The sequence below is a fragment of the Carettochelys insculpta genome, chromosome 25, assembly GCF_033958435.1.
Source record: "Carettochelys insculpta isolate YL-2023 chromosome 25, ASM3395843v1, whole genome shotgun sequence".
Lineage (NCBI taxonomy): Eukaryota > Metazoa > Chordata > Testudines > Carettochelyidae > Carettochelys > Carettochelys insculpta.
The window spans coordinates 16652634-16679001 of record NC_134161.1 but is presented as its reverse complement, the minus strand read 5'-3'; the positions used below and the strand labels follow the sequence as shown (position 1 = coordinate 16679001).

Below are 26368 nucleotides of genomic sequence, written 5' to 3'. Positions count from 1 at the left end.
ATAGCACACGTGTAATCTAGATGCTAGCAATGTTGTTTCAAAATAAGGCTGTTATTTCAAAATAACTCTGCCCCTTTCCTCCCCCACACATAAGGAGGTCAGTGTGACACTCTCTCTTGGGCCCAGGAGAGGGGGCAGGAGGCTGCTGCAGGGGAGCAGGGCTCTGTCATGCAGGTGCCCTGCTCGTAGAGATGGGCCTTTCCTGGAAGAGCTCTGAGCCGTCTCCCACTGCGACCACAACCAGCTCTGAAGGGTCCCCCTCCTCCCAGCCTCTGTAGTCTACAGGACAGTGGGGTTTGCTGCATGGGCTGTTTTCAAATGCTGGCTGACTCTGGTTTTCATGGTGCGTTCTACCCAGTGTGGTGTGAGGGGCTTTCCAGCCTGCACATCAGTCAGTGAACCTCCTCTGCTATAGGCAGCAAGTTGTATGGGTTCAGATGCTCAGGCACCACACATACTCAAGCCTGGTGGCTCAGCTCCTGCACTGTTAACTGCAGCACAGGCTGGGTGTGACTGTGAAGCCTGTGCAGCAGGGACTTTGTGTATAGACAGAGGCAGGGTGATTAATGTAAGGAAAGACTTGTCATTTAAAGTAAACTAAGGATATATATACCCTGTATTCTCATTTTCACTCCAAATCTGATGAAGTGGGTCATACCCACAAAAGCTCATGATCTAAGTAATAGAATCATTGATCTTTAAGGTGCTACAGGACTGCTTGTTGATTTTTGCAATGGAGTTTTGAGGCAGAGTGTGAGGGGCTTCACAGTGACTTGGTGGAGTGAGGATAATCAGTAGGACACAGTAATTCCCAGATATGGGAAGGACAGAACAGGTTGTGCTGGTGGGTGAGTGGCATTATACGTGAAAGTAAGCGTAGAATCAAATGAAGTAAGAATCTGAGATTAATCAAATTGTGGCATAGAATCTCCATGCTTTAATAACAGCATTAGGGATGCTAAAGGAGAGTAGAGTGAGATGATAAAAGTAAAAAACTTAGTAACAATGGCTGTGTTTACGCTAGCCCAAAACTGTGAAATGGCCACACAGATGGCCTTATCGAAGTTTTGGGCTAGAGTAGACGTAGCCAATGGGGGATTTCAGCTATCCCCATATTGACTGGGTACATGTGACCTTAGACAGGGTGCAGAGGGTCTGGTCCAGGAGGTGAATATGGCTTAGAAATGGTGAATTAATTACATTTAACATTCTTGGGGTGGGAAAAACACCACAGCAGCCCAGCACAGTGGCATTTAATTTCAGAAAGACAAACTGCACAAAATGAGGAGGTTAGTTAAACAGCAGTGCCAAAAGTGAAATCCCCACCAGCTGCATGGAAACTTTCAAAGACACCATAATAGTGGTTCAACTTCAAAGAATGCCCCAAATTAAAAAAATATATAGTAAGAGAACCAAAAAAGCACCACTGTGATGCAACAACCAGGTAAAAACAGCCCTGAGAGATTAAAAAGGCATTGTTTAAAAAGTGGAAGTTAAATCCCAGTGAGGACAATAGAAAGGAGCATAATCTTTGTCCAATGAAGAGTAAAAATATAAGCAATTCTGTGGCACCTTAGAGACTAGCAAATTTATTAGGTTGTGAGCTTTTGGGGGTAAAACCCACACTGTCAGCTAGATTTTGAATAGAAAAGCAGAATCCAGGGTTTATATAGCAGGGAATGTTTGTGTAAATATAATCAAAGAAAGCCTAAACCCAATCTGAAGAACAGCTAGCCAGAGACTCAAAAAGTGATAGCAATGTTTTTTTCCAGTCACCCAGCACACCACAAATACTACTTTTCTAGTTGTCAGTATTGGTATCGCTCTCTCACACACACTCAATTAATCAATATTAACACAAGCAATTAGGAAAAACAAATTAATTAGATTTTCAAAGTGGTTGCAATTAATTGCAACTTTATGTGTTATTGTTAAACAACTGCAGTGTCCCTGCAGTAGCAATCAGGTGTGCCATGACTCCAAGAAAGCTGTGATTAGTCAAGGATGTCCAGTGATCACCAGTCAAAGCAGCTAGTGCATTTTTCAGAAGCTGCGACTTTGTAGTCTTCTCACTTGATGCTGGTTTTGCATTTGTGCTGCAATGGTTCTTCAAGAGGGCAAAGTGCATGACAGACTGGAAGATGCAATTTGAATAACATCTCTTGTCGTTTACAATGATGAGTAGTCTGCAGGGATAGGTATCCACGTTGCAACAGCACTGCTTAACCTGTTACGCTATATTTAATCCATTGGCTTGCAGCGATTCTGAAAGTCGGTGAGCGTGCTCTGTTCCAGCTCATGGTTTCCTGTAGAACTGGAGTGGAGAGTGTGTTTACAGATAGGTGGTACTGCATACTTGAAGTACTGTGATGATATAGGAACTCTGCATCTTTCATCCAGAGCCCCAGCCAGAAATTTTTCAAAATAATCTTCCCGGTCAAAAGACTTGAACTATTGCTGATTTGCCCCATTAACTCTTTCCAATACATAATCGCTCCTCATCATGAGACCACAAAAGAAATGGCACTTAAGCCCTGACTTCTTCGCTGGAATCTTGCAGAGTCACTTGCACCTGAAGGAAACATCCTGCAAATCAGAATCTGCACTCACCCGGGGTGGTGGTGGTGGTGTTACATCACCCTTGCAGAAATGTAAATGGCTATCGGAGGACACTCAAGCCCTCTGTAGATACAGAGGCCTAATTCTGCCCACATGCAATCCACTCTGAAGTCTAAGAAGTTTACACAGGTGTAAGGGAAAGCAGAGTTTTCCTCTGATGTTTACCTGGCCTGGGTGAATAAAAGGAAACAAATATTTGTTAAATAATTTAATTCAAAAACAACAAAATCCTTCAGATAACTAGTGTGATGGCTATTCAGCCTGTGCTACTAGATGTGTGAGATGGGGGTGTACTAATGAAAAACCCATACCCCTTGCAACCTCTGCCTCCCATTACATTGGATTTGTGTCTGTTTTTATTATCCTTTTAAAAACATCTTTATCACAGACTTCTCTCTAGTTAATAGACTTCAGCCAGCACCAATTTGAAATTAACACCTTTGACCTGTGAATAAAACTGCTCTCTAGTTCACCTATTTTTGTTGCTTCTTGGAGTTTGTAATGAACAGAGTTCTGCTTTATCACCCCACTGTGTTATTTTGCCTGCAGCAGGACAGCTGAAGCATTCACAACGTCCACTTGCAGGCGCTGGAGCTAGGGGCGCCTTGCTTAAAGCTGTTTCCCTCAGGGCTGCTGGACCAATATGTGTAGGGCAGGAGCTGAGAGCCCCTGAACCAAACTATAAACGGTATGGGATGGGAAGCACTTCCAGAGGGGGCAGCAGTGACCCCTGAGATCCCAGCTCCCCTAGCGAGGGTTTCCATAATGCAGGGCTTGCCCTTTGGGGCAATGGCTCTCAGCATCGCGGGAGACACACTCTCCACGCTCCCCTGCGTCTAGATTTTCACACTCCCCTTTGACCGCGGTTAATAGGAACCCAAAGAGAAGGCCTGGGGAAGCCCCAGCCCCGCAGCAGGGGCGGCCTGACATTGACGAAGGGTTCTCCAGCCGCGGCGGGCGCGGGCAGCCCCCGGACAAAAGGCCGGCTAGCGGCAGTCCGGCCGCTAGGGGGCGCCGCGGGGGCCGGGCCGGGCGGGGCCGTGACGCGCGGCGGCGGGCGGTGGGTATAGGCTGCGCGGCGCGGCCGGTGTCAGTGTGATGAAGATTGGCGGGCAGGTAAGCTGTCATTCAGCGCGGGCAGCGCGCAGCCGGGGGCGGGCGGAGCGGGAGCGGGAGCGGGGCCGGGGCCGGGGCCGGGGCCGGGGCCGGGGCGGGCAGGGAGGCGAGCGGGGGAGCCGGCCGCGCGGCGGGCGGGGTGCGGGGGCTCAGGGCCGGTGCGCGATGGAGAGGCAAGGAGGGTGCGGGGCCGGCGCGCTGCGGGGCACGGGGGCTGCGGGGCCGGCGCGCTGCGGGGCACGGGGGCTGCGGGGCACGGGGGCTGCGGGGCCGGCCCGGCTGTCTTTGCGCTGGGCTGCCCCCGCCGGGCTGGGCGTGCGGCGAGCCGGCTGCCGGGTGCCTGTTGCGGGAGCCGGGTGCCCCGCCGGGGGGCTGCGGAGCGGTCCCGAGGGGCGGCGCGGCGCGGCGGGACCGGCTGGCCGCAGAGGGGCAGCCTGAGCGCGGCGGGGCTGGGCTGGGCTCTCGGCCCGGGTCACACGCCGGGGCTGGGAGGGCCGAGGGCTGGGTGGCCGCCGCGGGGCGGGGCGGGGCGGGGCGGGGCTGGCGGGGCTCCGGCCAGCTGTGGATCCGGGGCGGGAGGTGCTCGGGGGCAGCCCAGGAGGAAGCGCCGATGGGAGCCGCCGAGCCCGCGGGGCTGGAGCGAGCCCAGGCCGGGTGCTAGGCGCTGCGCACCGGCTGCCCGCTGCGCCCTCCCCGGATCCCGGCGCAGGGGATCGGAGCCCTCGGCTCGCAGCTCCGCTGTGTCCCGGCTCGGGCCCGATCTGGCGTGGGCGGCCGAGGGTCCTACTCCGCCTGTCCCGGGCCGCTACCCGGCTGCGGCAGCGCAGCCGGCCGGGCACCAGGGCAGCGGTTGCGGGAGCCCAGGAGGTCGCCGGCCCGGCCCCCTGCAGCCACGTGGGGTGGCGGTGCCACGCCGGCCGCTCTGGCGGGACGGGGAGCAAGTCCCGGGGCTGCCGCCTCCCGGGTGCGGGAAAGCCGGCCAGGGCCAGGCCAGGCACTGCATGTGCCCAAACCAAACCCACCCAGAGACTGGCCCTTCGCCGGCTCCTCCAGCGCCTTCCCTGCAGCCTCGCGGGCTGGGCCGCCGGGGCTTTCACGAGGGCGCAGTTGTCTCCGGGAGACTGGGGCGGGAGGGATGGGCCGGACGCTTCTGCCGCGCCAGGTCCCGACTGTGCCCACTGTTCTGCAGTGCTGCCCCCCCCGCAAGCGCCCGGCTCCCTGGAGCCTCAGATTTGCAAGGAACACTTGGGAGCCGTTTGCCGATCCCGTGCCGACAGGGCCCTTGCCCATGTGAGGAACCATGGCTTGGTTTGGGTGCTGGTCCGGGGTGTGCAGCTGCGCTGCTGTCGGGGCTTACTGGGTATTTGGTACACACCAGCTGAACTGAGCTAGGATATTGGGCTGTTATCATGATGCAGCATTCCAAGTCTCAGCCTCTCGCCTGCAAGTCCTGGGGCTGTGGGAGTCTTGGGCCGAGCTGGTTCTGGCCCCGCAGGCTCAGTTCTGGAGTTTTCATGAGGGACGCAGAAGCGTCCCCTGCATTTTGCTTCCCTTGGGTTGTTTCCTGTGGAGGACTGAGAGACTTTCCCTGCGGAGCTTGTCCTTGCGTTAGCTTATCTAGCTGAAGGCACAGAAAACATTGGCTTCATATATGATCACGGAGCCAGAGTCCAGCTCCCTTCCAACAGGGCAAACCAGAGCTTTTTTAAAAAAGTCGCATACCAGAGAATCTGGACTAGCTGTGATCCGGAGCTGGTGCTGAGTTTGAATTAAAACAAATCCCCACTGGCACTAACACTGCACCAGGGCTTGTAAAAGTTCAACTTCAGTGCAGTTTGCTTAGAGCTATGTCTCCGAGAGGCTTTTGTTTAGGTTGCAGCAGAGTTGGCCTTCCTTGGTTTCTAGTTACATGAAGGGCCTTTCAGCTAAGGTCTATCTCACTTTAAACACATCCCTCCATGTAACAAGAAACCCTAAACCAAGCAGGATATTTTAAAACTGAGGCAGCGAAGATTAGATTAAGTCTCCTGCAAACAGCTCTGTTCTGTTATTATTTTTGGCTGGACTGTGGGGGAAGGCAGCTGTCTCTGACAACTTGTCTTGTGAGAGTTGGAATATATTTTAAATGGAAGGGGGTGCAGTTTGCTGTTGTAAATAAAATTGACTGAAAGCACAACAAGAGCAAGTTCCAAAATGGTTGGGGAAAGCACATTTCAGTCGGGCTTTCGGTGATTTTTTTTTTTTTTTTAATTAGGGAGTTCTGAGCCCAGAACCAGCTCTAACGTCTGAGTCACAGAGACTTTTTAATTGTTGATCTCTCTGCATATATTCACACATTCAGTTTCACTTTGTGCTGATGGAACAAGATTTGTTCCTTAGACGTTAGCTCAAACTGTCTCCTTAGATATATCTGACCCATAGGTTTTATGTCTTTCCCTATTTTTACAGCTGAGTTGAGGCTGGTGAGAGGATTGCATGAGAAATGCTGTGGGGTGATGGCAGGCCTTGCGCAGCTGAGGATGCAGATGGATTTTCTTTTTCAGCCAGAGTCTGACTCTTTCCTATGTTCTCTTTAAAAGAATCAGAGTGCCAAACTGGCCTCAGACTCGGTAGGCTGAAGCACAGAACAGTTGCTCACACTGAAGTGAATTGGACAAAGCATTTCTGGTGGATGATGTGCCACAGTAACTCTGCTGGTTTTTAAGTCTTGTGGTGACTACGTCTTCCCAGCAGAACGTCAGAAAGAAGGAACGGGTGTGCAGTCCATTGCACTGGCCACCTCTAATGGAGACCTGGTGCCCAGGGCGAAAATGTAGTCGATTCAAGTCTCATATGGAGCTGGTAGCATCAGCAGTGGCAGCTCTGGCGCATAGTGTTAAAGAGCACCAGGAGCCCCTGGCCAGGGTGTTCCAGTGATCAGCAGGTCTGAGCAAACAGGACTGCCTTAAAGGCATGGATTGTCAGAAAGGGCTGACACGCCTGTCCTCTGAGAACTGAGGCCTTGGAAGTAGAAGTCTTGACTGTCTGTTAGTATCTGCATGTGAACTTTTGGCAGCAAGAGGGTGTCCTGGGACAGGTATACCCTGCCTCTCTGGAAAGGAGGGGCAGGGTGTACTTTAGCCACCTTAGCCTCTGGCCCCGTGGTGAGAGTCCTTTACTGAACATTGTCAGTGATCCAGAAGCCAGGGTCCATATGACACTACTGGGTCAGCAGGAACCCAACTGAAACACGTTGACTTAGTTCCTAGCCAACAGCTGGCTCAATGCCCAGTCCCCTGGGTCACCTCCCACCATGTCTGCCAGTGGTGTAGTCCCTGTGTCTCTTGGGCCTGGGCAGTGAAGCTCGGAGCATCCCATTGTTGCCTGGCTATCTACCCATTCCATAGACCCATTGTCCCCTGGCTCGCCACCAGAAGCCCAAGCTCTGTCTGCACCTTGCCATTCTTGGCCTCCCAGAACACTGCAGAGGAGCAAGAGATGTTCTGCCCTGGCATCTGTGGCACTCGGGCCTTCCACCTGCTTTATCCTCTCTGTTCTTTCAAGGAGCTGAGCTCTTGCAGCCTCCAGGCACAATGCTATCAGTGAGGGTGTGGAGTGGCCTCCTGCCATCTGTCTCTCTGGCTGCCTGGGGATACTCCCATCTCTTGTTGCACCCTTTTGTGGCTCCCTGGGAAAGGACCATCACACTGTTCCCCATGTGGTGGGAAGTGTGTCTGCAGCTGCACCTGGCTCTGAAGGACCCATAGGTCAGGGTGTCAAGCAACATGGCATGTGGCCTGTGCAGCTCCTGTGACCTGAATCTGTGGGTCCTGGGGGTGGGAGGTACGGGGGGGGGGTGGGTTAAGGCCTGATTGGGACCAGGTCACTGAACTTTTCTGCTACATCACAGAATCCTAGGGCCAGAAGAGACCTCAGGAGGTCAGCTGGCAACACTCACAATATCCCAAAACCAAGCAGTCCTGTAGCACCTTAAAGACAACTAGATCACGAGCTTTCATGGGTCAGATCAACTTCTTCAGATGTGCTGCCCCTGCTAGTTAATGTCTTAATTTCATGTAGTCAGCGTTTGGCGTGTGTGTGATACATTTGAACATAAGAATGGTCGGAGTGGGTCAGACCAAAGGTCCATCTAGGTGCCCCAGAGGGGGTGGCCAGAATAGGGGATCACTGAGTGAACCCTCATCCAGGAAAAGACATAAAAAATTACAGCTGTCTCTAATTGATACCTGCCTTGTAGAACCTTGAACCTTGATGTCACTCAGGTGGCTCAGGGTCTGGCAACAACTTCTGCAGCACCTTCTGCTCTGCTGGCGCAGCATGCCCAGGTCTGCAGTGGGAGGACCAAACAGCAAAGTGGCTTGAGTGAAGTTGATTGGGCCCTGACAGAACGCCCTGGGGCATCATGCCCTCAGGAAGTCTGGGATCAAAATCTCAGCACAGAAGCAAAGGCCAGGTTCAGCTGGAGCAGCATCTGCCCACAGGTAGGCCGAAGGCAGCAGCCCGGCTAGATGCACGTCGTGCTGACCAGCTGATGTAGAAGCCCAACTGCAGGTGTGCTGCGAGTGCACATCCCTCCAGCTGGCAGCAGGGGTCTGTGCTGCTTGTGCTCCTGTAGCCACTCTGCATGGTGAGCTATGGAGAGATTTTTCCTCACCCCGAAGTGCCCTGGCCTCTCTCTGCTGAGTGGCTCGTAGGAAGCTCAGAGGACCCCTTTCCCCAGCAGTGCTGGGGGAGCTGAGCTGAGGCACTGAGAGTGGGAGCAGAGCACAGATCTCGCCATTGGCAGCTGGCCTGGGGAAGGAGATAGCAAGCTGTAGCAGAGGATGAGGGAAGCTCTGCGGGAGGAGTGTGTGTGGAAAACCTAGTGGGATTCCTACCTCGTCAGTGGGAGAGCCTGTGGGGTTAGGAGCCACCAACCACTGCTCCCCCACACAGCTGGAGGAGGGGAGAGGAGAGGTTCCTTTCTCACAGACTGCCCCTCCTTCATGGGCAGCACCCTGGACCCTTCAAGCTGCCAAACTCTGGGGTAGGAAGAAAGCTTCCGACTCATGGGTATGTAAACCCTTCCCTCGAGTTGCTGCCTCCAGCTTTTGCTCCACACTTGGCTCCCAGCAGTGAAATGAAGTAGAATCACCAAATCGTACAGCTGGAAGGGACCTCAGGAGGTCATCGAGTCCAGCCCCCTTCCCAAAGCAGGACTAACCCAACTAAATCACCCCAGCCAGGACTTTGTCAGGCTGGGACTTAAATACCTCCAGGGAGGGAGATCCCACCACCTCTCTATGTAAATAATTTGTAAGGTCCTGAACTTCTTTTTCGACTTGGGGAACATCTGGTTCTCCTATTCCTGATGTTCCATGTGCACACTCAGCAGTTTCTAATGTTGTTGGAGTTTTAACTGTAGTAGCTGGGCACAATTACAAAGGGCCTGATTCTGTCGTCCTCTGTTATAGACCCGCTACAGTCGAGGGGAGTCCTTGGGGTGGAAGGATCTGATGAGGTTCAACAAGAAGTGTACACTCCTGCATTTAGGGCATAAGAATCCCAAACAGGCTGGGGACCAACTGGCTAAGCAGCAGTTCTGCAGAAATGGACCTGGGGATTACCGTGGATGAGAAGCTGGAGATGAATCAATGATGTACCCTTGTAGCCAAGAAGGCTAACGGTACATTGGGCTACATTATTAGGCGCACTGCCAGCACATCTAGGGAGTGATTACTCCCCTTTATTTGGCATGGGTGAGGCCACATCTGGAGTGTTGTGTCCAGTTGTACACCCCCATTACAGAAAGCATGTGGAGGCATTGGAGAGAGTCCAGCAGAGGGCAAGAAAAATAATTTGGGGGCTGGAGCACATGACTTGTGAGGGGAGTCTGAGGGATTCAGGTTTGTTAAGTCTATAAAAGAAGAGTGAGGTGGGGATTTGACAGCAGCCTTCAGCTACCTGAAGGGGGATTACAAAGAGGATGGAGAGAGGCTGTTCTCAGTGGTGACGGATGGCAGAACAAGGAGCAATGGTCTCAAGTTGCAGTGGTGGAGGTCTAGATAGAATATTAGGAAAACCTATTTCCCCAGGCGGTTGGAGAAGCACTGGAATGTGTTACCGAGAGAGGAGGTGGAATCTCCATCCCTAGAGGTTTTTAAATTCTGGCTTGACAAAGCCCTGGATGTGATGATTTAGTGGGGGTTGGTCCTGCTTTGGGCAGGGGGCTGCACTCGATGACCTCCTGGGGTTTCTTCCAACCCTGTGATTCTAAGGTCCATTGCTGACCTGTGTGAATAAGATGGCAGAAATGGGCTCTACAGAGCTGTTACTCAGGGTGGTTTTTGTCCTAAAACGAGAGCAGCAGCATGTAAGATGTTACAGATAAAGGAGCCAGTGGGCCTTTTATTTGAGCTCTTGATAGTGGAGCATTGACAGCTATCCGGAGGGGATTGTCCCTAGGGCTGGCTCTGCAGCTGGGAAATTAGTGGAGATACTGCCATGAACACTGGTGGAAATAGGCGCAGATCCATTAAGTACAGGCTGAGGTTTTGGTGACTTTTCACTGTGTGATTGCACTTACCATTGGTCTCTTCTGGATGTTTGCGGCCCCTGCTAATTACTGTATTATTTTCATGCTGTCAGAGTTCAGGGTATATGTGGTAAGTTTCGCAGTTGTGTGAACAAATCACTCTGCAAATGGGGCTAAATTCCAGCTCAACAAAGAGTGGGTTTTACTTTGATGTTCAGTATTGATAATGGCCTTTCTGCATTATCCCAACTGTTTATAAAACCAGCCTGTGCAGTGCTGCAAGAGCCAGAGAAATAGACAGAACAAGACAATGCTAAGACACGGTAGGTTGGCCGCACCGAAGAAGCCATGACCACGTCATGTGGCTTTATTCCAAGCACCTAAAAGGACCATAGGGCTATTTGCTGTTCTGGTGCAGCGAGGTTACCTGAGGACAACCACGTGGGCACTGCCACTATAGGGGCAGATGATGTCCCCTGCTGAACCCAAGTGTGGTCTGCAGGGTGGAGTGTGCAGGGGTATCCTGCTGAAGTGGGCTGTCTGCCCAGCCGTGCTAGCTGGCAGTGACCAATGAGGGTGTCATTCTGCTCAATAATCCATCCTTAAGCCGACCAAGCTGAACACTCGTTTTCCCAGCAATTGCCTTTGGCAACGTGTGAAATGCCTCTGACTTCTTGGGGTCCTGTGCAAACACCTTCCATGCGCTGGGTTTGTAAGAGGCTGGGCAATGCACAGGCTTGATAAATCATACAGTTATAAAACACTAGAAATGGAAGGGAACTCGAGAGGTCATCAGGTCCAGTTCTCTGCCCTCACAGCAGGACCATGCACAGTCTAGGCCACCCCTGAAAAGATAGTTATCTGACCTGTTCTTAGTTATCTCCAGTGATGGAGATTCCACAGTCTCCCCAGGCAATTTATTCCAGTGTTTAACCACCCTGAAAAAATTCTCCCTCCTCCTTCATAGAAGGAACAAGCTGTGTGTTTGTGTCATTTTGCCACTTTTGGACTCCAAACCCTGTCCCAAGCCTTCATGGCTCTGAGCAGGTCTACAATAGATCTGAAAGTGGATACTAGATGCACAGTTCCAGCAACAACAATTGCGTAGCTGAAATTGACATAACTAAGATTGACTTATTGGGCTGTCCTCATGGAGGGAGGTCAATGGGAAAAACTGTCCTGGTGAGCTCCCCTACTCCTCTCGAGAATGAGGAGTACAGAGGTCGAGTGTCAAACCTGATAGTTCGATTTTGCGTGTCCCTGCTATGGTGCAAAATCAAACTCCTGAGGATTGATGCTGACCTGGTTGATTTCCCAGCAAGTGTAGATGTACCCTGAGGCCCAAACCAATTCTCATTGGATGGCAATTTACCACTCAACCCTGGGGACTGGATGATAAAATATTGAATGACTTTGGGGCTGCTTTCCTTCTCCACAGAAGGAGAATAAGTTTAGGGAGCAGAAATGCTGCAGTAGCAAGTTGCCACTGGGAGAGAGACCTTCCAGGGGCACAAAGAAGTAAGCCTGGCCTCTAATTTTTAATGATGATTTTTCTTGCTTTTTACACAATTCTGGCCTCCAATGGCTCCTTCCATTTACAATCCATACATCAAATCTAAAAGGAGACCATAGTTACCATGGTGACAGCATTTCCTGGTCAGAGTTGATAGGGTGGCCACACAAGTCCTGTGAGCAGGTGAGGAACCTCAGTGAGCATGTTGGGTTGCTAAATCTTCTCTCAGAGACTCTTTGGGGTGGGGGGAATGTGGATTTAGGTAAATTTAAATAAATAAAGTTACTCATTTAAAAACAAAACAATTGGCAAATCAAGAACCCATTTTTTTTCCTGCTGGGTTGCCTTCACCATTTCTTCTGCCCCTTGTCACTGTCTCAAAATACTATTTTTTTTTCTTTTTTCCTATGCAAAAGAGAGAGTGAAAATCAGCAAATCCATTGCCTGATATTGAGGGACACTCCTTGTGCAGGGGAGTGAGGTGCAGGGGTCAAGTGGCTTGAGGCATGTTGTGCAGGTGGGAGCCAGTTCAGGACAGCCTAGATCAAAGTGGGCCACAAACTCCAAAGATGTTGTGCATTGCACACTTAGATTTCACCTGCCAAGTGACAAGGGTGAACTTAGAAAGTACGAGAACAGCAGTAGTCTTCAAGGAGCCACCCAACTCCTTGTTGGTTTTATGGACACAGACTATCACTAGGGGAGGTGTAGGTTGGATATTAGGAAAAACTATTTCCACAGGCGGGTGGTGAAGTACTGGAATGTGTTACCTAGAGAGGTGGTGGAATCTCCATCCCTAGAGGTTTTTAAGTCCCGGCTTGACAAAGCCCTGGCTGGGATGATTTAGTTGGGATTGATCCTTCTTTGGGGAGGGGGCTGGACTCAGTGACCTCCTGAGGTCCCTTCCAGCCGTGGGATTCTATGGTTCTATGAAATGATCTGGTTCCCCCAACTGCATTTGAAATTGGAGTTTGAGGCTGGTCTAGTCCTCACAGGCTTTGGGACTTGGGATCCTGACACCTGCAAGAAAAGGGGGTGTGGTCACAAGATGATTCTTCAGCCTGAACCTTACTGCCTGCCTATTGTGCTCCAGGAGATGACAGACTGTGATTGCAACCGGATGTGCATTGTACACAGTGCAGGCCGCTGACCCCTCACTGATCTGCCCTTTCTTTTTGTGCAGTCACTAAAGAGATGATCCTGGCTGACACTTTTGATAGCCACAGCCTGTGATCACAGAGCAGCAGAGTCTGTTTAATCTGTGGCTTTCTGCTTTGGATGGACCACCGCAGGAAGCTAATAGCGCAGCTGCCGGCTTGCCACCACTTCTTTTTCAGAAAAAACCCAGCAAGAATCGCTTGTCAATTGAGGTAACAATGCCCCTTGTGTCTGCTTTCTAAATAGTGAAACTGAACAGCATTCCCCCAGATTAATCCCCATGGGGGAGTCTTTGTGCGGAGGTCCTGGAGACTGAAGCTTATTAGATCTGTGGCAGACTATACCTAAACGGCCCCTGAAAATCTGTTGCACCTCAAAGCCTAAACATTTTATTTATTAGGTAAAGAGGTAAGACCCTCTTCAGATTCTGGGTCTTACCCACAAAAGCTGATTACCTAAGAAATCAAATTGTTTGTCTTTAAGCTGCTGGACTCAATGACCTCCTGAGGTCTCATCCAGCCCTAGGATTCTCTGATTGTATGAAGGTGCAACAGGGCTGCTTTTTTTTCTTTGTGAAGCTACAGTCTAACATGGCTACCCCTGTGGGCTTTTGAACCTGCTACAGAATATGTCGGATCTCTCTTCTCCATCAGGCTGCTGGCTAATGCTTTATGGCCCACCAGTGACAGTAACAGGACAAAGTGTAAACCACATGCTTGCTGGGCTGTGGTTTGCCGTCCCATGTAGTGGTGCTAAGACCACTTTTCAGAGAGAGAATGAGTCTTCTGTACTGCCTAAGCTGAGCGCCCCCTGCCTTTTAGCTCAAACTGTCAGGGCTCCTTCACTAAGAGCCAGAGGTCCCAGGTTTGAGTCTGCCTGTGGGTGGGTACAAGAGCACAAGCTACAGTTGTGCGTGCTTGAAAACAGGATTACAGAACGGCTTCTGCTCGTGGCTGAGGGATGAAATAGCTGATGGGGCCAGATCACACCCATCTGCAGAATGCACCCAATGTCTAACAGCACTTGGCAGGCCCCTGGCTATATGTGCACAGAATTCCTTCAGGGTGACCAGGCTACTAGAATCGTGCTTGGCCGATGTCTCAAGGTCAATGGCGATCCTGCAGATCTTGGGCTATTGCCTGGGGTTACCCCTCCACACTGCATCTCAAACCCGCTGCTGCTGCTTGCCTCTCCCCAACTTGCATGGTCTCTGGGTTGCAGGAGGATTTACACAAGCAAAGGGGCCTCTGCAGGGTTGGTTAAGGGACTGGGGAGCAGGTTGTGGGGAAGGGGCTGCTGCATAGGCTTGGCTACTCCCATCCAACAGTTCTGAGATAATGGAAAGGCTTTTCTAAGTCTCTCCTCATTGTCTGAGAACATCTGATTGGGTGTTGGGATCTGAGCTAGAAGGGACTCCTTTCTCCTTGCTAGCCTTCATACCACCCCCCAGGAGGATCTTTAATTGTCTGGGGCTAGGCTCCCTAGGTTCACATGAATCTCACATGTGCAGTTGAATATTACAGTTCTAAAGCAATTTTACAACCACCCTCCACCAACCCGAGGGTCATCATGATCATTAGACTGATCCTGGAGAGCTTTTACGGAGCTGTAGATGGTACTAAATATGTGATTAGTACACACCGAGCAGATTTCACCCTAATGAGAACTGAAATTGGAATCCTGTTAAGAACAAATGCCCTCTAATTAGAAAAAAAATGATTTCACAGCATCATTAGTCAGCCAGTTAAGATTTCAACTCAAAATAAAGGTAAGAAGGAGCAAAGATAATTGTGGTCCTTGAGAATAACTGACAGCTTTTTTCTGGAAGAAGAGAGCTTTGTGGGGTGAAAGCTTGTCTTTCACCAGCAGCTGAAGTCTTGGGACCAGACCAGCTACAACTCTGCCAATAGCTTTTTCTGTAGTCAGGAGGAATTCGTATGTCCTGGTCACAGCTCATCTGATGTTTAAAAGCCACTTTTTTGGCACTAAGGAGTGTACAGGCATTTTTCTTTGCGGTTGTTGAAAAGAACTGACAGGTTTTCACACTGCCATTTGGGGCTGCACCAAAGCAGGTAGTATGAGTTCTTTCCTGAGGCAATCCCATCAGTAAACAGCCTTTCTAGTGCCAGGTAGGAAACAACTGCCTTTGGTCAGAGCAGGCAAATGTCTGCTTGCTAGCAGCCTATCAGACGTGCACAGCCTCATAAAAACAGCACATGCTGAAATCATTACAGCCCTATAAATCGGGAGAAACACAACTGACTTCAATGGAGTCACTCTAGATTTACAGCTGTGTAAATGTGGTCTGAGCTCATCGGCTTGTGCTCTGGAACGTTTCTACTCCCGTGTGTCCCAGACAGAGCTGACACTGTGCAGAGTAAAGTTGGGGAATTAAATTAAACATTTGTCTGCTACCTTGTTAGGAGCTGACATTTGTGAATGTATTTGCATTAGCACTTGTTAAATGTTTGCCAAGAATGGAACAATTATGTTTTTTTTTAAGAGGCTCACCAGGATGACGGTGACGAAAGATTGGCTTTTGGTGACAGCTGCTTTTCCATAATGTCTTTTCTGGCTGACCTAATGCTGTAGCCCTTTTCCAGGAACTTGATGTGAAGGAGTCTGATATTCCATAACACTGATGGACTGGGCCCTTTCTTGAGCAATAATGGGATGAAATTAAGAGGGAAAAAGTCAGGCTGAACACAGTATTGTCAATCCCAAGTGTTCCAAAATCTTGATTCAGGTCCCCACCAAAATCCTGAGATTGGCTTAAAAATCAGGAGATTTTGTGAAAATGAAGCTTGGGTTTATATTTTATTTTGCTTTCTGAGGTCTGAGCCATTAGGAGCACATTTTCAAGCTTTTGGGTGGAAGGTCGAATTAAGATTTGCAATTCCAGCTGTGTTAATTCCATAGCTATCTTAATTTGGGCTTCGGCACCATCTCCACTAAGGCAGGTTGACCAGAATGTGCGATTTCCCTTACCCTAACGAAGGGCAGGAGTACTGGCCCTGACAAAGATGCCCTGTAAGTTTGATTTAGTGCATCCCCACTGGGTGCTCCAAAAGGAACTCTGGAAGATTGTGGCAGGGTCAGTTTTTCTGTGTAGTGTAGATGTTCCCTTTGTTTCTGCCCTCACAAGGGCCAGAAGCTTATTTCCATCAGTTAAAGCCAAACTTCTCACTAATCAGCTGTCTCTGTGACACGGAGCCTTACGAAAAACACTCTCATGAGAGCGGGCAACACTGTGAACGTCAAGAAACACTTTCTAACAGTGATGCAGGTCCGGCAGTGGCTTCATCTCCTGGAGGGAACAGCAAAAGCGTCCTTGCTTGGGCTCTGCAGAACTAGAATGGAGTGTGCCCCAGAGGCAGGAAGGAAGCTCAGGTGTCTTCTGCCTCAAACTCCTGTTACTTCTGTCAAACTCCTAGTTCCTTGTCATCTACTGCCCTATTGCTCTGTTCAAGACCATGCTCTTCTTACTTTGCTTTGTCATTGTCTGGTGCAGGATGTCTCCCCTCACATATCTACTGCAGGCATCTGCTCTAGTGCCACTGCCACTTTGGAAAGAGGGTTCTAGTTAACTACATTATTTGACAATCCAAACCCAGTATGAGTGCAGCATAAAGCCAGCAATGTTACATCCATGTGTACGTTGCATTAACAGGCGTGTTGTGAGGAAGACACGAGAGGTCATTCTTTAGGTCTCAGCTGGGGTATTGTGTCCAGTTCTGGGCACTTCATTTTAAGGAAGGCGTGGAGAAGTTGCAAAAGGTCCAGAGAAGAGCAACAAGAAGGATTAAAGGTCTAGAGAACATGAGCTATGAGGGAAGACTGAAGGAACTGGGCTTGTTTGGTTTAGGAAAGAGATGACTGAGAGGGGACTTGATAGCAGGCTTCAAGAACCTAAGAGTGTTATGAGGAGAAGGGAGAAAAATTGTTCTTGGCTTCACAGGAAGGACAAGGAGCGATGGGCTTTATCCTCATCAAGGGAGGTTTAGGTGAGACATTAGGAAAAACTTCCTAACTGTCAGGATGGTTAAACACTGGAATATGTTACCTCGGGAAGTTATGGAATCTCCATCATTGGAGATATTTAAGAGCAGGGATGGTCTAGATGGTGCTTGGTCCTGCCATGAGGGCAGGGAACTGGACTCAGACCTCTCAAGGTCCCTTCCAGTTCTAGTGTTCTGTGATTCTATGCGGTTACATCAGGCCTGAATTTGGCTGTGCAACCACAATGTTAATGCACTTCTGATGGTGCATGGACCATGGGGCCACTCCAATTTCTACCAGTATTCTTTGACAGGGATGCCAAAGGCTACAAGGTGAGCGGTTTTTTGGTATGGCCAGCAGGCTTGTTAAGACTTTTATGTAAGTGCCGGAGCTGTGCCGCTGATGGGAAATCTGTCCTTCGTCCCTACACCTGTTAATTAAAAGCTCATTTGGTGAAAGCTGCATTTTTTTTCTTTTTTTACAATTTACTGTCCAAAGCTGGGTAAAACATCCAGGACATGTTGGGTGCACAGGTGGCTAAATATGTGTTTGATTACAAGCATTGGTCAGCCTGGAGCAGAGAAGAGGACATTGGGTAAACGCATTATCACACATGCAGGTTTGCAGTGCCATTTGTGAGGAGCTGCAGTGAGCTACAACTGCACTGGGTTTGACAAATGCTGTCAGTCATGTTATGTGTGTAGCTTTCAGCTTCATAAGGTGTTGCAAGAAATACAAAGACACTTATAATTAAAACAACCTTGTTCTGCAGGCACAGGTCATCTGTCACCCTTCCCTCCACTTTTGCACTGCTAGTTTGTACTCTCAATAAAGCAGTTAAATCTAACTGAATATTGTAACAGCAATTGATAGCTTTGGCTTTTCACCTGTGAAGTGATCTCGGTGGCGTGGCCAAGTTAGGTCGGAGCTTCACAAAAAACAAGCGGTCCTGTAGCACCTTGAAGACTAACACATTTAGTTCTTAGGTCATGCGCTTTCGTGGGTAAGACCCAGTTCTTCATGTGTCCAGATCTGAAGACGGGAGGGGGGGGGGGTCATACCCACAAAAGCTCATTACCTAATAAATACATTTGTTAGTCTTTAAAGTGCTACAGACTTGTTTGTTACCTATGAAATACAGAGCTCAGAAAATGCCAGATTTCCTTTGTGTGTCTACCAATGATTTGTTATTTCATGAAAGCTCTAAACTGGTAATGAACGTTTCTCAAAACAGGATTTTGGCCATTAAAATCACATCACCCAGAGTCAGGAAACTGATCTATAATTGCTTCCTGTAGGAGCTGTGGCAGTATTACCATAAGTGATGTTGTTGCACCACTAGAAGTAATGGTTTAGATTTGCTTGTTTTTAAATTTCCCTGAATTTTACCAGATATGAGAAAAGTTGGCCTGTCCTGAGATGACTAAGGCAAAGGGGAATATGGCAGAGGTCTATAAAATTATGACTGGTATGGGGAACGTGAATAAGGAAGAGCTATAACATAAGAACATAGCATAGAACACAGAACATAAGAATCAGGTGGCATGCAATGCAATTAATAGGCAGCAGGTTTAAAACAAATTTAAGGAAGCACTTTGTCACACAGGGCTCAGTTAACCTGTGGAACTCCTTGCCACCGGATGTTGCAAAGTCCAAAACTAGAACTGGATTCATAAAGAATTATAGTTAGTTCCTGGAGAATATGTTCACCAATGGCTGTTAGACAGGATGGGCAGGGAAGCAACCCCATGCTCTGATCGTCCTGGGGCTCCACAGAGCATTGGTCTGACGCAGAATGACCATTCTTATCGCTAGCCTCTGGGGCTGAAGCCCACACTGGGAAAAATTAGTGGGTGCCTAGCCCCCATGAGCATCCAAGCTCCATCCTTCTGCCTCTTCCAGCTCTTGCCCATTGGTGGCCTGCTTACTGACTCCTCCCACACCTTCCGGTGCTCCCAGAACACTGCAAACAGCTGATTTGGAGTGTTCAGGAAGTTCTGGGAGGTGGAGGAGGAGCAGGGAAGAGGTATGTGGGGGTGGAGCCTGGGCCAGAGGGAGGAGTCAAGCACTCCCCTGCCCCAGGTAGAGGGGAGCCAGCACGCATACCACAAGCCATTAAACCCTGTGGCAATGGGGAAGATAAGCTAGCGCTGCATCTCCCTGTCCATTTAGGGCCAGCACCCTCCACTTGCTGAGGCCCAGCCATGGGATGAGACCTAAGGAGACAGGCACAAGTGTGTCATTAGATCAGGGGTGGGCAACATTGGCACACGGACCAGATCTGACACACCAAGGTTAGTCCCTGGAGGGCCCCCCACCTGTTTACTTGCAGGAACAGGGCAGATTCCTCTTCATGGCTAATGGGATTCGTAGGATGCAACGTCCTGGGCTGTGAACTTTCTCCTGGGATGGCTATCCATGGCCAATGGGAGCCACGATCATCTGATACCTGCAGAGGCAAACATACCTGCCAGGGTCTCGCCCTTCTGGGCCGCTGCTTTCTTATTGCCCACCTCTGCATTAGACCCGATGAAAGAGAGCATCTGTGTTCCTGGCAATGCGACAGGTTGGATCAAAGACTGCCCAATGGTACTGTTGAGCCTGCCCCACTGCCTTCCGGGGCATCCCACCACCCTGTGCTGCTGAGCCAGACCTTCTGGTCTCCCCCAGTCTGTCCTTGTGTTGCTGTTCCTTCCCCGAGGCTGGAACCACATCACTGCAAGTGGACCTGGGGATCACAGCGGATGCGAGGCTGGAGATGAGCCAACAGTGGCCCTTGTAGCCCAGAGGGCTAATGGCACATTGGGGTGCATTAGGAGGGGCATTGCCCATAGATCTAGGGAAGTGATTATTCCCCTCTGTTCGGCACTGGTGAGGCCACATCCAGAGTTTTCCAAGTGTATTGCTGTCTGAAAACTCATTTGCATAATGGGGGACTAGTTTGTCATGTAGCCCAGCCAGCTGCAGCTGTATTGACAGTAACAGTGAGATAGCCGTGCTAGTCTATATACTCTCAAAACAAAAAAGCAGTCCAGTAGCACTTTAAAGACTAACAAAATAATTTATTAGGTGATGAGCTTTCTCTGTCGCACGAAAGCTCATCACCTAATGAATTATTTTGTTAGTCTTGAAAGTGCTACTGGACTGCTTTTAGCTGTATTGATATTTTTAAGTGCACTGGTTTGATCAGAGCTGGTGCAAGGTCATCTAGCACAAGCAGAAATTGTATCTCCAGCTCCCATTTAGGGCTGGTAGCTTGGAGGATCCAGCCCTGAAAATGTACAACAATGCTACACAACAGTTTGGGAAGGTCAGTGGAGAACACCATGCCCGACTTGCAGAGTTAACTGTGGCCAGGGAATTTGGCCAGGTTACCAGGGTGCAACAGAATTGTGTAGCGTGAATAACATTTCCAGTTTCCTGATTCCTGATTTTTGATGTAAGCAGTGGAAAGTAGATCAGTACAGAGACCAAAGGAAGGTTTGTGTGGTCTGGAGGAGAGTTTGGCTTGTAGCCTCTGGCAGGCACCTGCCTGCTGGTGGAGATCATTCTTGTGGCTACAGTTGCTTCTTCACAAACTAGCACCAGGAATCAAGAAGCAAGTCAAAACTCTTCAAAAGAATTCTCTTACTCCCTTCAAAATATAGCTTTCATTTTGACAGCATTAAATGCAAGTGCCTCGCCTTATCTGATCAGCAATGTATTACACTGTGGCTGCTGGTTTTGGAAGCAAGACTTGTCTTTTTAGATGTATTGTTTTTGGAAGGCATTTCATAGCTTTATAATATCCTTCAAATGTGTTTTTAAACACTCCTCCAAGCTTATGTGGCTAGTTTTAGAATAGTGATTACAAGTTCCCTCATCCCACAGCAAAGGGGCATGTAAATTCTTCCAGACATTTTTAAGGATCCCTAACGATGACCCTGAAAGGGAATGCAAGCCTCTCAACTGGTACAAATGAAAGAGGACATGCCCTCATTCCTGTGGTGCATACGACTGTGAAGTCATTTGGCATCTTTTGGTGGAGACATTTATATTTGTACTGTGTCAAGCTGTTGCCTTTTCCCAACTGAATCTTGCCTTCTGTTTTCAGTAGCCACACAAGGATTGTGGGAGGTGTGTGTGTCTCCCTCAGATGTGCTGGCAGTGCTTGAGATGTGCTGAGGTATCACAGGTTTACATGTTCAGGTTGTTATCGCCAGAGTATGATCTTCCCTTTTAAAGCAAATGTTGGGTTTTGGCTCTCAGAAGGTGGCACAAGAAGTGTTTTTAGCCAAAGGGCAGCTGGGGATGGGTTGAGCCACTTGACGTTCAAATCAAGAGAAGAAAGTGGGGATGGCTAGGCCGCCCTCTCAGAAAACCATCCTCCAGCATAGTCCATCAAGCTCTCCAATGGAACCCGCCAGGAAAATGAAAAGAGGAAGACCTCTGACAACACAGAGATCTACTGACATTGAAGGACAATGACTGGGGTACTTCTGGGATCAGCTAGAAGTTTTGTCCCAAGACAGAGCGAAGTGGAGGAGACTTGTAGATGACCCGAGCTCCACTCGGAGTACAAGGGTTTAAGACATGTAAGTCATAGGCTGGAGGAAGTGGCTGTACTGGACAGGGTCTCGTGCCTAGGTCTTCATTAGAATTTTCTGTCTCCTCCTCGCAGCTCAGTTTTCACTCTCTCTTTCTCTGTTCCTGCCCAAAGTCTTTCCTGAGTGACATGCAAAGGTACCACTCTCATTGGAGCTGAATCTTGGAAATCAGGCCCAACTGTTTGAGCTCCTGGTCAGGTCCGTAATGTAGGTCTTCCGAGTCTCACTCAGCACTAGCCCCTTGCTCAGCCTGATTGCTCTCCATGAATACATGGGTGGGACTGGGTTGACAGTAGGGATGGGGAAGAGCTAATTAGGCTGGAAACTAGAGGAAGATTTCCAAATCATCAGAGGGGGTGATGCTCTGGCAGAGCCTCCCAACGGGAGTTGTGGGGACAAGCAACTTAACTCATTAGAACGAGTCTGGGGAAATTTTGTGAGCATGATGGTATGATGGCCTTGCCTATGATTGTAGCGGCTGGTCCGTGTCTTATGATGCCACAAACTCCTGCTTCAGGCTTTCAGCTGACCACCTGCCACTGCCAGGAAGGGACCACACACACCTGTACACCTCTGAAGCACCTGGCCGTGGCTGGGGATGAGATGTTGGGTGGGGCAGGGCAGGGCTCGAAGGTGGGACTGAATAGTCTCTTTGGTTCTGGCTCTTGTGCATCTGTGGGAGAACCAGTTGCAGACCCACAGCTGTGTAGTGCTTCTGCCCTTGTCTCGACTAGGATCGAAGGGTTTGCTGTTAGCCCATTAGCTGGGGGCAGCCTGGGGTAAACGTGGACAGCGTAGGATGCACTACAGGCAGGTTAGCTGGTCTGTTAGCATCTTGCATTAGCTAATACCTGTTAACATCACATTTTAAACCCTTGTCTAGACAAGGCCTCTGGTCTTTGGAGAGCACTGGAGGGGATATTTCTATAGGCATTTGTCTCTCTTTGCTTCCACTGATGAGTCACCTGCTCCAGACAAAGAAATCAGGAGTGGTCATTAAATATGTTAATTTTCTTTCTCTGTACGATATATTCATCTCACCCCAGTGAGCTCCAACATGTGCAGAGGCCCAGAAATGCATTGTGTGCAACTGCCTTCCTTCTCTTTTCATGACAGACCCAACATATCTCACCACAGCCAATAACTCAGCAACATAAAAACATTATGTGGAATATTTTGCTGCTGAGCTGTCAGCTGTTTGTGGGCCTAGTTTATGCCCAGCGCTGTTGGTCTGGAAGTGCATTTCAACATTAAAAAATAGCCTTTAAAATGCTTTTTAAATTGTGTGCTAGATGGGAGTGGTACTTCCGGCAGATATTTAGCAGAGAACATGAATTCAGAAACTCTGTGCAGTACCTTGGAGTGGTATGTCAGATTGTCAGCAAAGAATGAACTTTTTGAACAGGGGTGGCGGATTTGTTTTCCTGTAAGAATCTGAGCTTTCCTTACAGGGCGGGAAAGGTAAATAACCAGGAGCAGGAGACAAGTTGGCAGGCGAGATCTCAGTTGAAGTGGCCTGTCAAAAATTTGCACCAGAAATTATGCAATTATTTAGCATCATTCAAGTCCGATGCAGAGTGATGGCATCAGCTCTCGGCTCCTTAGAAGGCCTAAATGCTGTAATTTGTCCTAGTATTTGAGGAGCTCGGATGACTTGTCAGTGTGCTGGATAAAAACAGGACTGGGAGCATGTGGAGGAGATGTGCTGTCAAACATGTTTATTTGAGCTGTTCTGTAAATGATGTTAAGAAAGGGATAGTTTTCCCGTTTGGTTCTGGGAGAGGAAAGGGTTACCCCTGCTAGCATTGTCTTTTGAGGATAACTGGGGAGTGGCGGGGGTGTGTGGATGACTTGGGGAGGAAGGGCCAACCAGATTCTTCATGCCACCTTGCAAAGGCTAAGGTGTGTCTGATGCTGTGGGACCACTGGGCCTGGGTTACACTGGAGATCTGAGTGGTCTGCCTCTCATTCCGCCTTTCCCTCTCTGGCTATAATTGCTGCTTCCTTCCTGCTGCCCTTTCTTTGGGCTTTTATCTTCTGGGAAGGAGTCAGGAGTAATTCTCAAATCTGTCTGTTAATTAAATTTAATCTGATATCTGTAATTAGCTAATAAAATGTCTGGTAGTGATTACTGTCCAACCCCAGTGTGGCCCCCCTCCTTCCCAGCTCCAGCTGCACTACTCTAGTGGTGTTCTTGCTGTAAACCAGCACGGGCGCCAAGAGTGGTACGTGAGCCGCTTTTCAGTGGCAGCGGACGGAGCTCAGCCCTGCTCCTCCTCCCCCATTGCAGCAGGGGAGCAGAGATTGGGATGGACGAGCGAGCTGGCCAGTGGAGGTGCATGCACCTGGGCTCTGTGTCTGTGCCTCCCCTCACTCCAACCCTGCACCCTCCCCACGGAAGTGGCTGGTCCTGGCCCAGCCCGGGCAGGTGGAGCTTGGGGGTATCGCGTGTATCACTAGCATTCAGACTGTACTGTGGCAGGGCCAGGGCGGAGGCCCCCGCAGAGGGAGCCCAAACAAGCAGAAGGGCCTGCGGAGCACCAGCAGGGCAATCACAGGCAGCTGGGGGGAGATGGCTCAGCCTCCCTGGGGCCTGCTGACTCCATGACTGGTCTCATAAGAGCCTTTAAAGCCCTTCGCAGTGGGAGGGGTGGGGAGAGTGTGAGAGGCGAGTGGAGAGACACAGGTAGACCAGAGGAGTGGGTGAGAGCAGGTTGGAGAGGAGCAGAGCAGAGGATCAGGAACACCAGAAACCGCAGAGGGAGAGTGAGGAGCTTCAGCAGAGTGAGAGGGTGACTTGTGACTGCTGCAGCCTGGAGAAGATACCAGGGGGAATTGTCTGGGGAAGTGGCCCGGGGGTAGAGCTGCTGTGCTAAGGGAGTCAGCACTTCCCAGCAGCAGCCACATAGGGTCCCTGGGCTGGAACCCCGCACGAGTGGGCGGGGCCCAGGTTCCCCCCAGACCACCACTCACCCCAGTGCGGGCAACTGGCCCCTTAAGGGGGACCAGTGGACTCAATAGAGGCCAGAGACCCAGGAATAAGACTGACTTTGTCAGAGTACCTAGAGGTGAAAGGGTCCGGTTTTAGCACTCTGCCTTGGAAAGTTTGCTGTCTCCTACACACCAATGTGACTAAGACAACAGTTGAACCCCTAGTGGGATGCTTCTGCTGAAATGCCTTTAGTTTTCAGAGAGAGTGTGGAATATTAACTCTGCCACAGAAGCATCCATAACAGCCATGAAATGTCCATTTACCCTCCCCACAGGAGCAGGCCAAAGCAGGGCACGAGGCCCATGTATGTTCTAGACAGGCTTTCAGTTTCCTGAGTAGTGAAGCTCCTGTCTCTTCCCTTGGGGGCTAATTCCACCAACTAATTGATCTAGCCATAGGAAACATTTCCTCGTGTCTCATGGATTTTCTGCGTGTAGTGCCATCTCGTTAGCTTGAACACTCTCCCGTTGTGCCATGGTAAATCATTCTTCTCCATCACTATTGACTCATGCACATAATTCTGGACAGGAAGTTTCAAGGGACGGTTCTCTCTTCCTTTGGTTTTTGGAAGTCTAATACCCTGATGCTTGAGTGGAAAACCTTATGGGAATGCATTTGCTAAATGCACCAAGTAAAGCTGTTTCACTAGGGGGTAGTCTGGTTTAGTAGCCTAGCCGTGACGACACCTGGAGAGTAGCCAAGGTCATTTCAAAGTAGGCCATCTTACTGGTTCCCTGTAACAATTTATGGTTGGGTTCTGGTATGTAGTGACAATTTTTTTACTGTCTCTGTGTGAGTTACAGAATCTTTTCTCCCCTCAGAATTAATTGTACCCGGACAGGGGTTTCATGCATAATCTCTGGGCTACAATCCTTTCCCTTGTCAAGTGGAGGTCCCTTTGTGTGACCGGTTTGGAAGGCTCAGCTCAAGAGCGAGTTTGTTTCAGAGTGAGTTGTGGTGTTACAAAATTTGGTGTACATTGTAGCTCTTTGGAAAGCAAATCAATTAGTTCAGTGGATTGGAGATTACTACTCTACACATGTTGCCTCCTGCACCTGGGACCTTTTATTTTAGGTGTAAATCCATTGCCAGACATGGGTGCAGCTCCTGGGGGAGGGGGTCAGGAGTGCTGAGATGCTCTCTGGTGTGAGATCCCAGCTTCTGAAAGCTGCCAGCCCTTGAGTTGCAGAATTGACGATAACATTCACTTTGAGTGTTGCCGAGAAATGGAACCTACAGTCTGGGATGCTCACTTGTCTCCTTCTCATACATTTTCCTCCTCCTTTTTTCCTTTTTCTGCAAAAACCACAGCAGCACAAGAATAAATGCGTTGCTCAAGCAATGGCTAGTAGGTCCAGGGAGCCACAGAAAGCTTTCCAAGAACTGCTAGGTTGCTGTTTCCCTTCTGATCCACATACACCAGCAACTTAGCACATACAGATAATTCTTTTGCTTAAGAGTATTTTCCAGTTTATTGTGCTGGAGAGTGATACCGGAGAGGTTGCTGGTGCTGTGTTGTGGCTTGATAATACAGTATCTCACTTTCATCCCATTCTGGGCTATAGGATCCAGCCAAGCTGTCTTGCAAAGCCCATGAAAGCTAATGCTCCAATATATCGGTTAGTCTCTACCAGGTGCCACAGGACTTCTCATTGTTTTTGTGGACACAGACTAACGCGGCTGCCCCTCTGATACTATTCCCCACTCTGCCTTTCCTCCAGCTTGTGTCAGCAAATGTGGGCTTAAAAGCAGAGGAGGCAGCCGGGGGTAAGGCTGAATTTTGGCAGAGATGCTGTGGGGTGCAAGAGCCCTGCCTTTCAAAGGAGTGCCTCAAACTGCTCACCTAGATTTGCAGCCCGTGTTTACGTGGT

General features: G+C 49.6%; 1 protein-coding gene across 2 annotated transcripts in view; it reads left to right on the top strand.

The window, feature by feature from the left end:
• Positions 1 to 3682: 3682 nt before the first annotated feature.
• The window catches only part of PKNOX2 (PBX/knotted 1 homeobox 2), a 279747-nt gene continuing 257061 nt past the window's right edge, over positions 3683 to 26368 (top strand). The window contains exon 1 of one of the 2 annotated variants that reach the window (XM_074977023.1): positions 3683 to 3735. The gene's annotated coding sequence lies outside the window, so the exon portion shown is untranslated. The remainder of the gene's footprint in view (positions 3736 to 26368) is intronic. The other variant, XM_074977020.1, reaches the window with a different exon arrangement.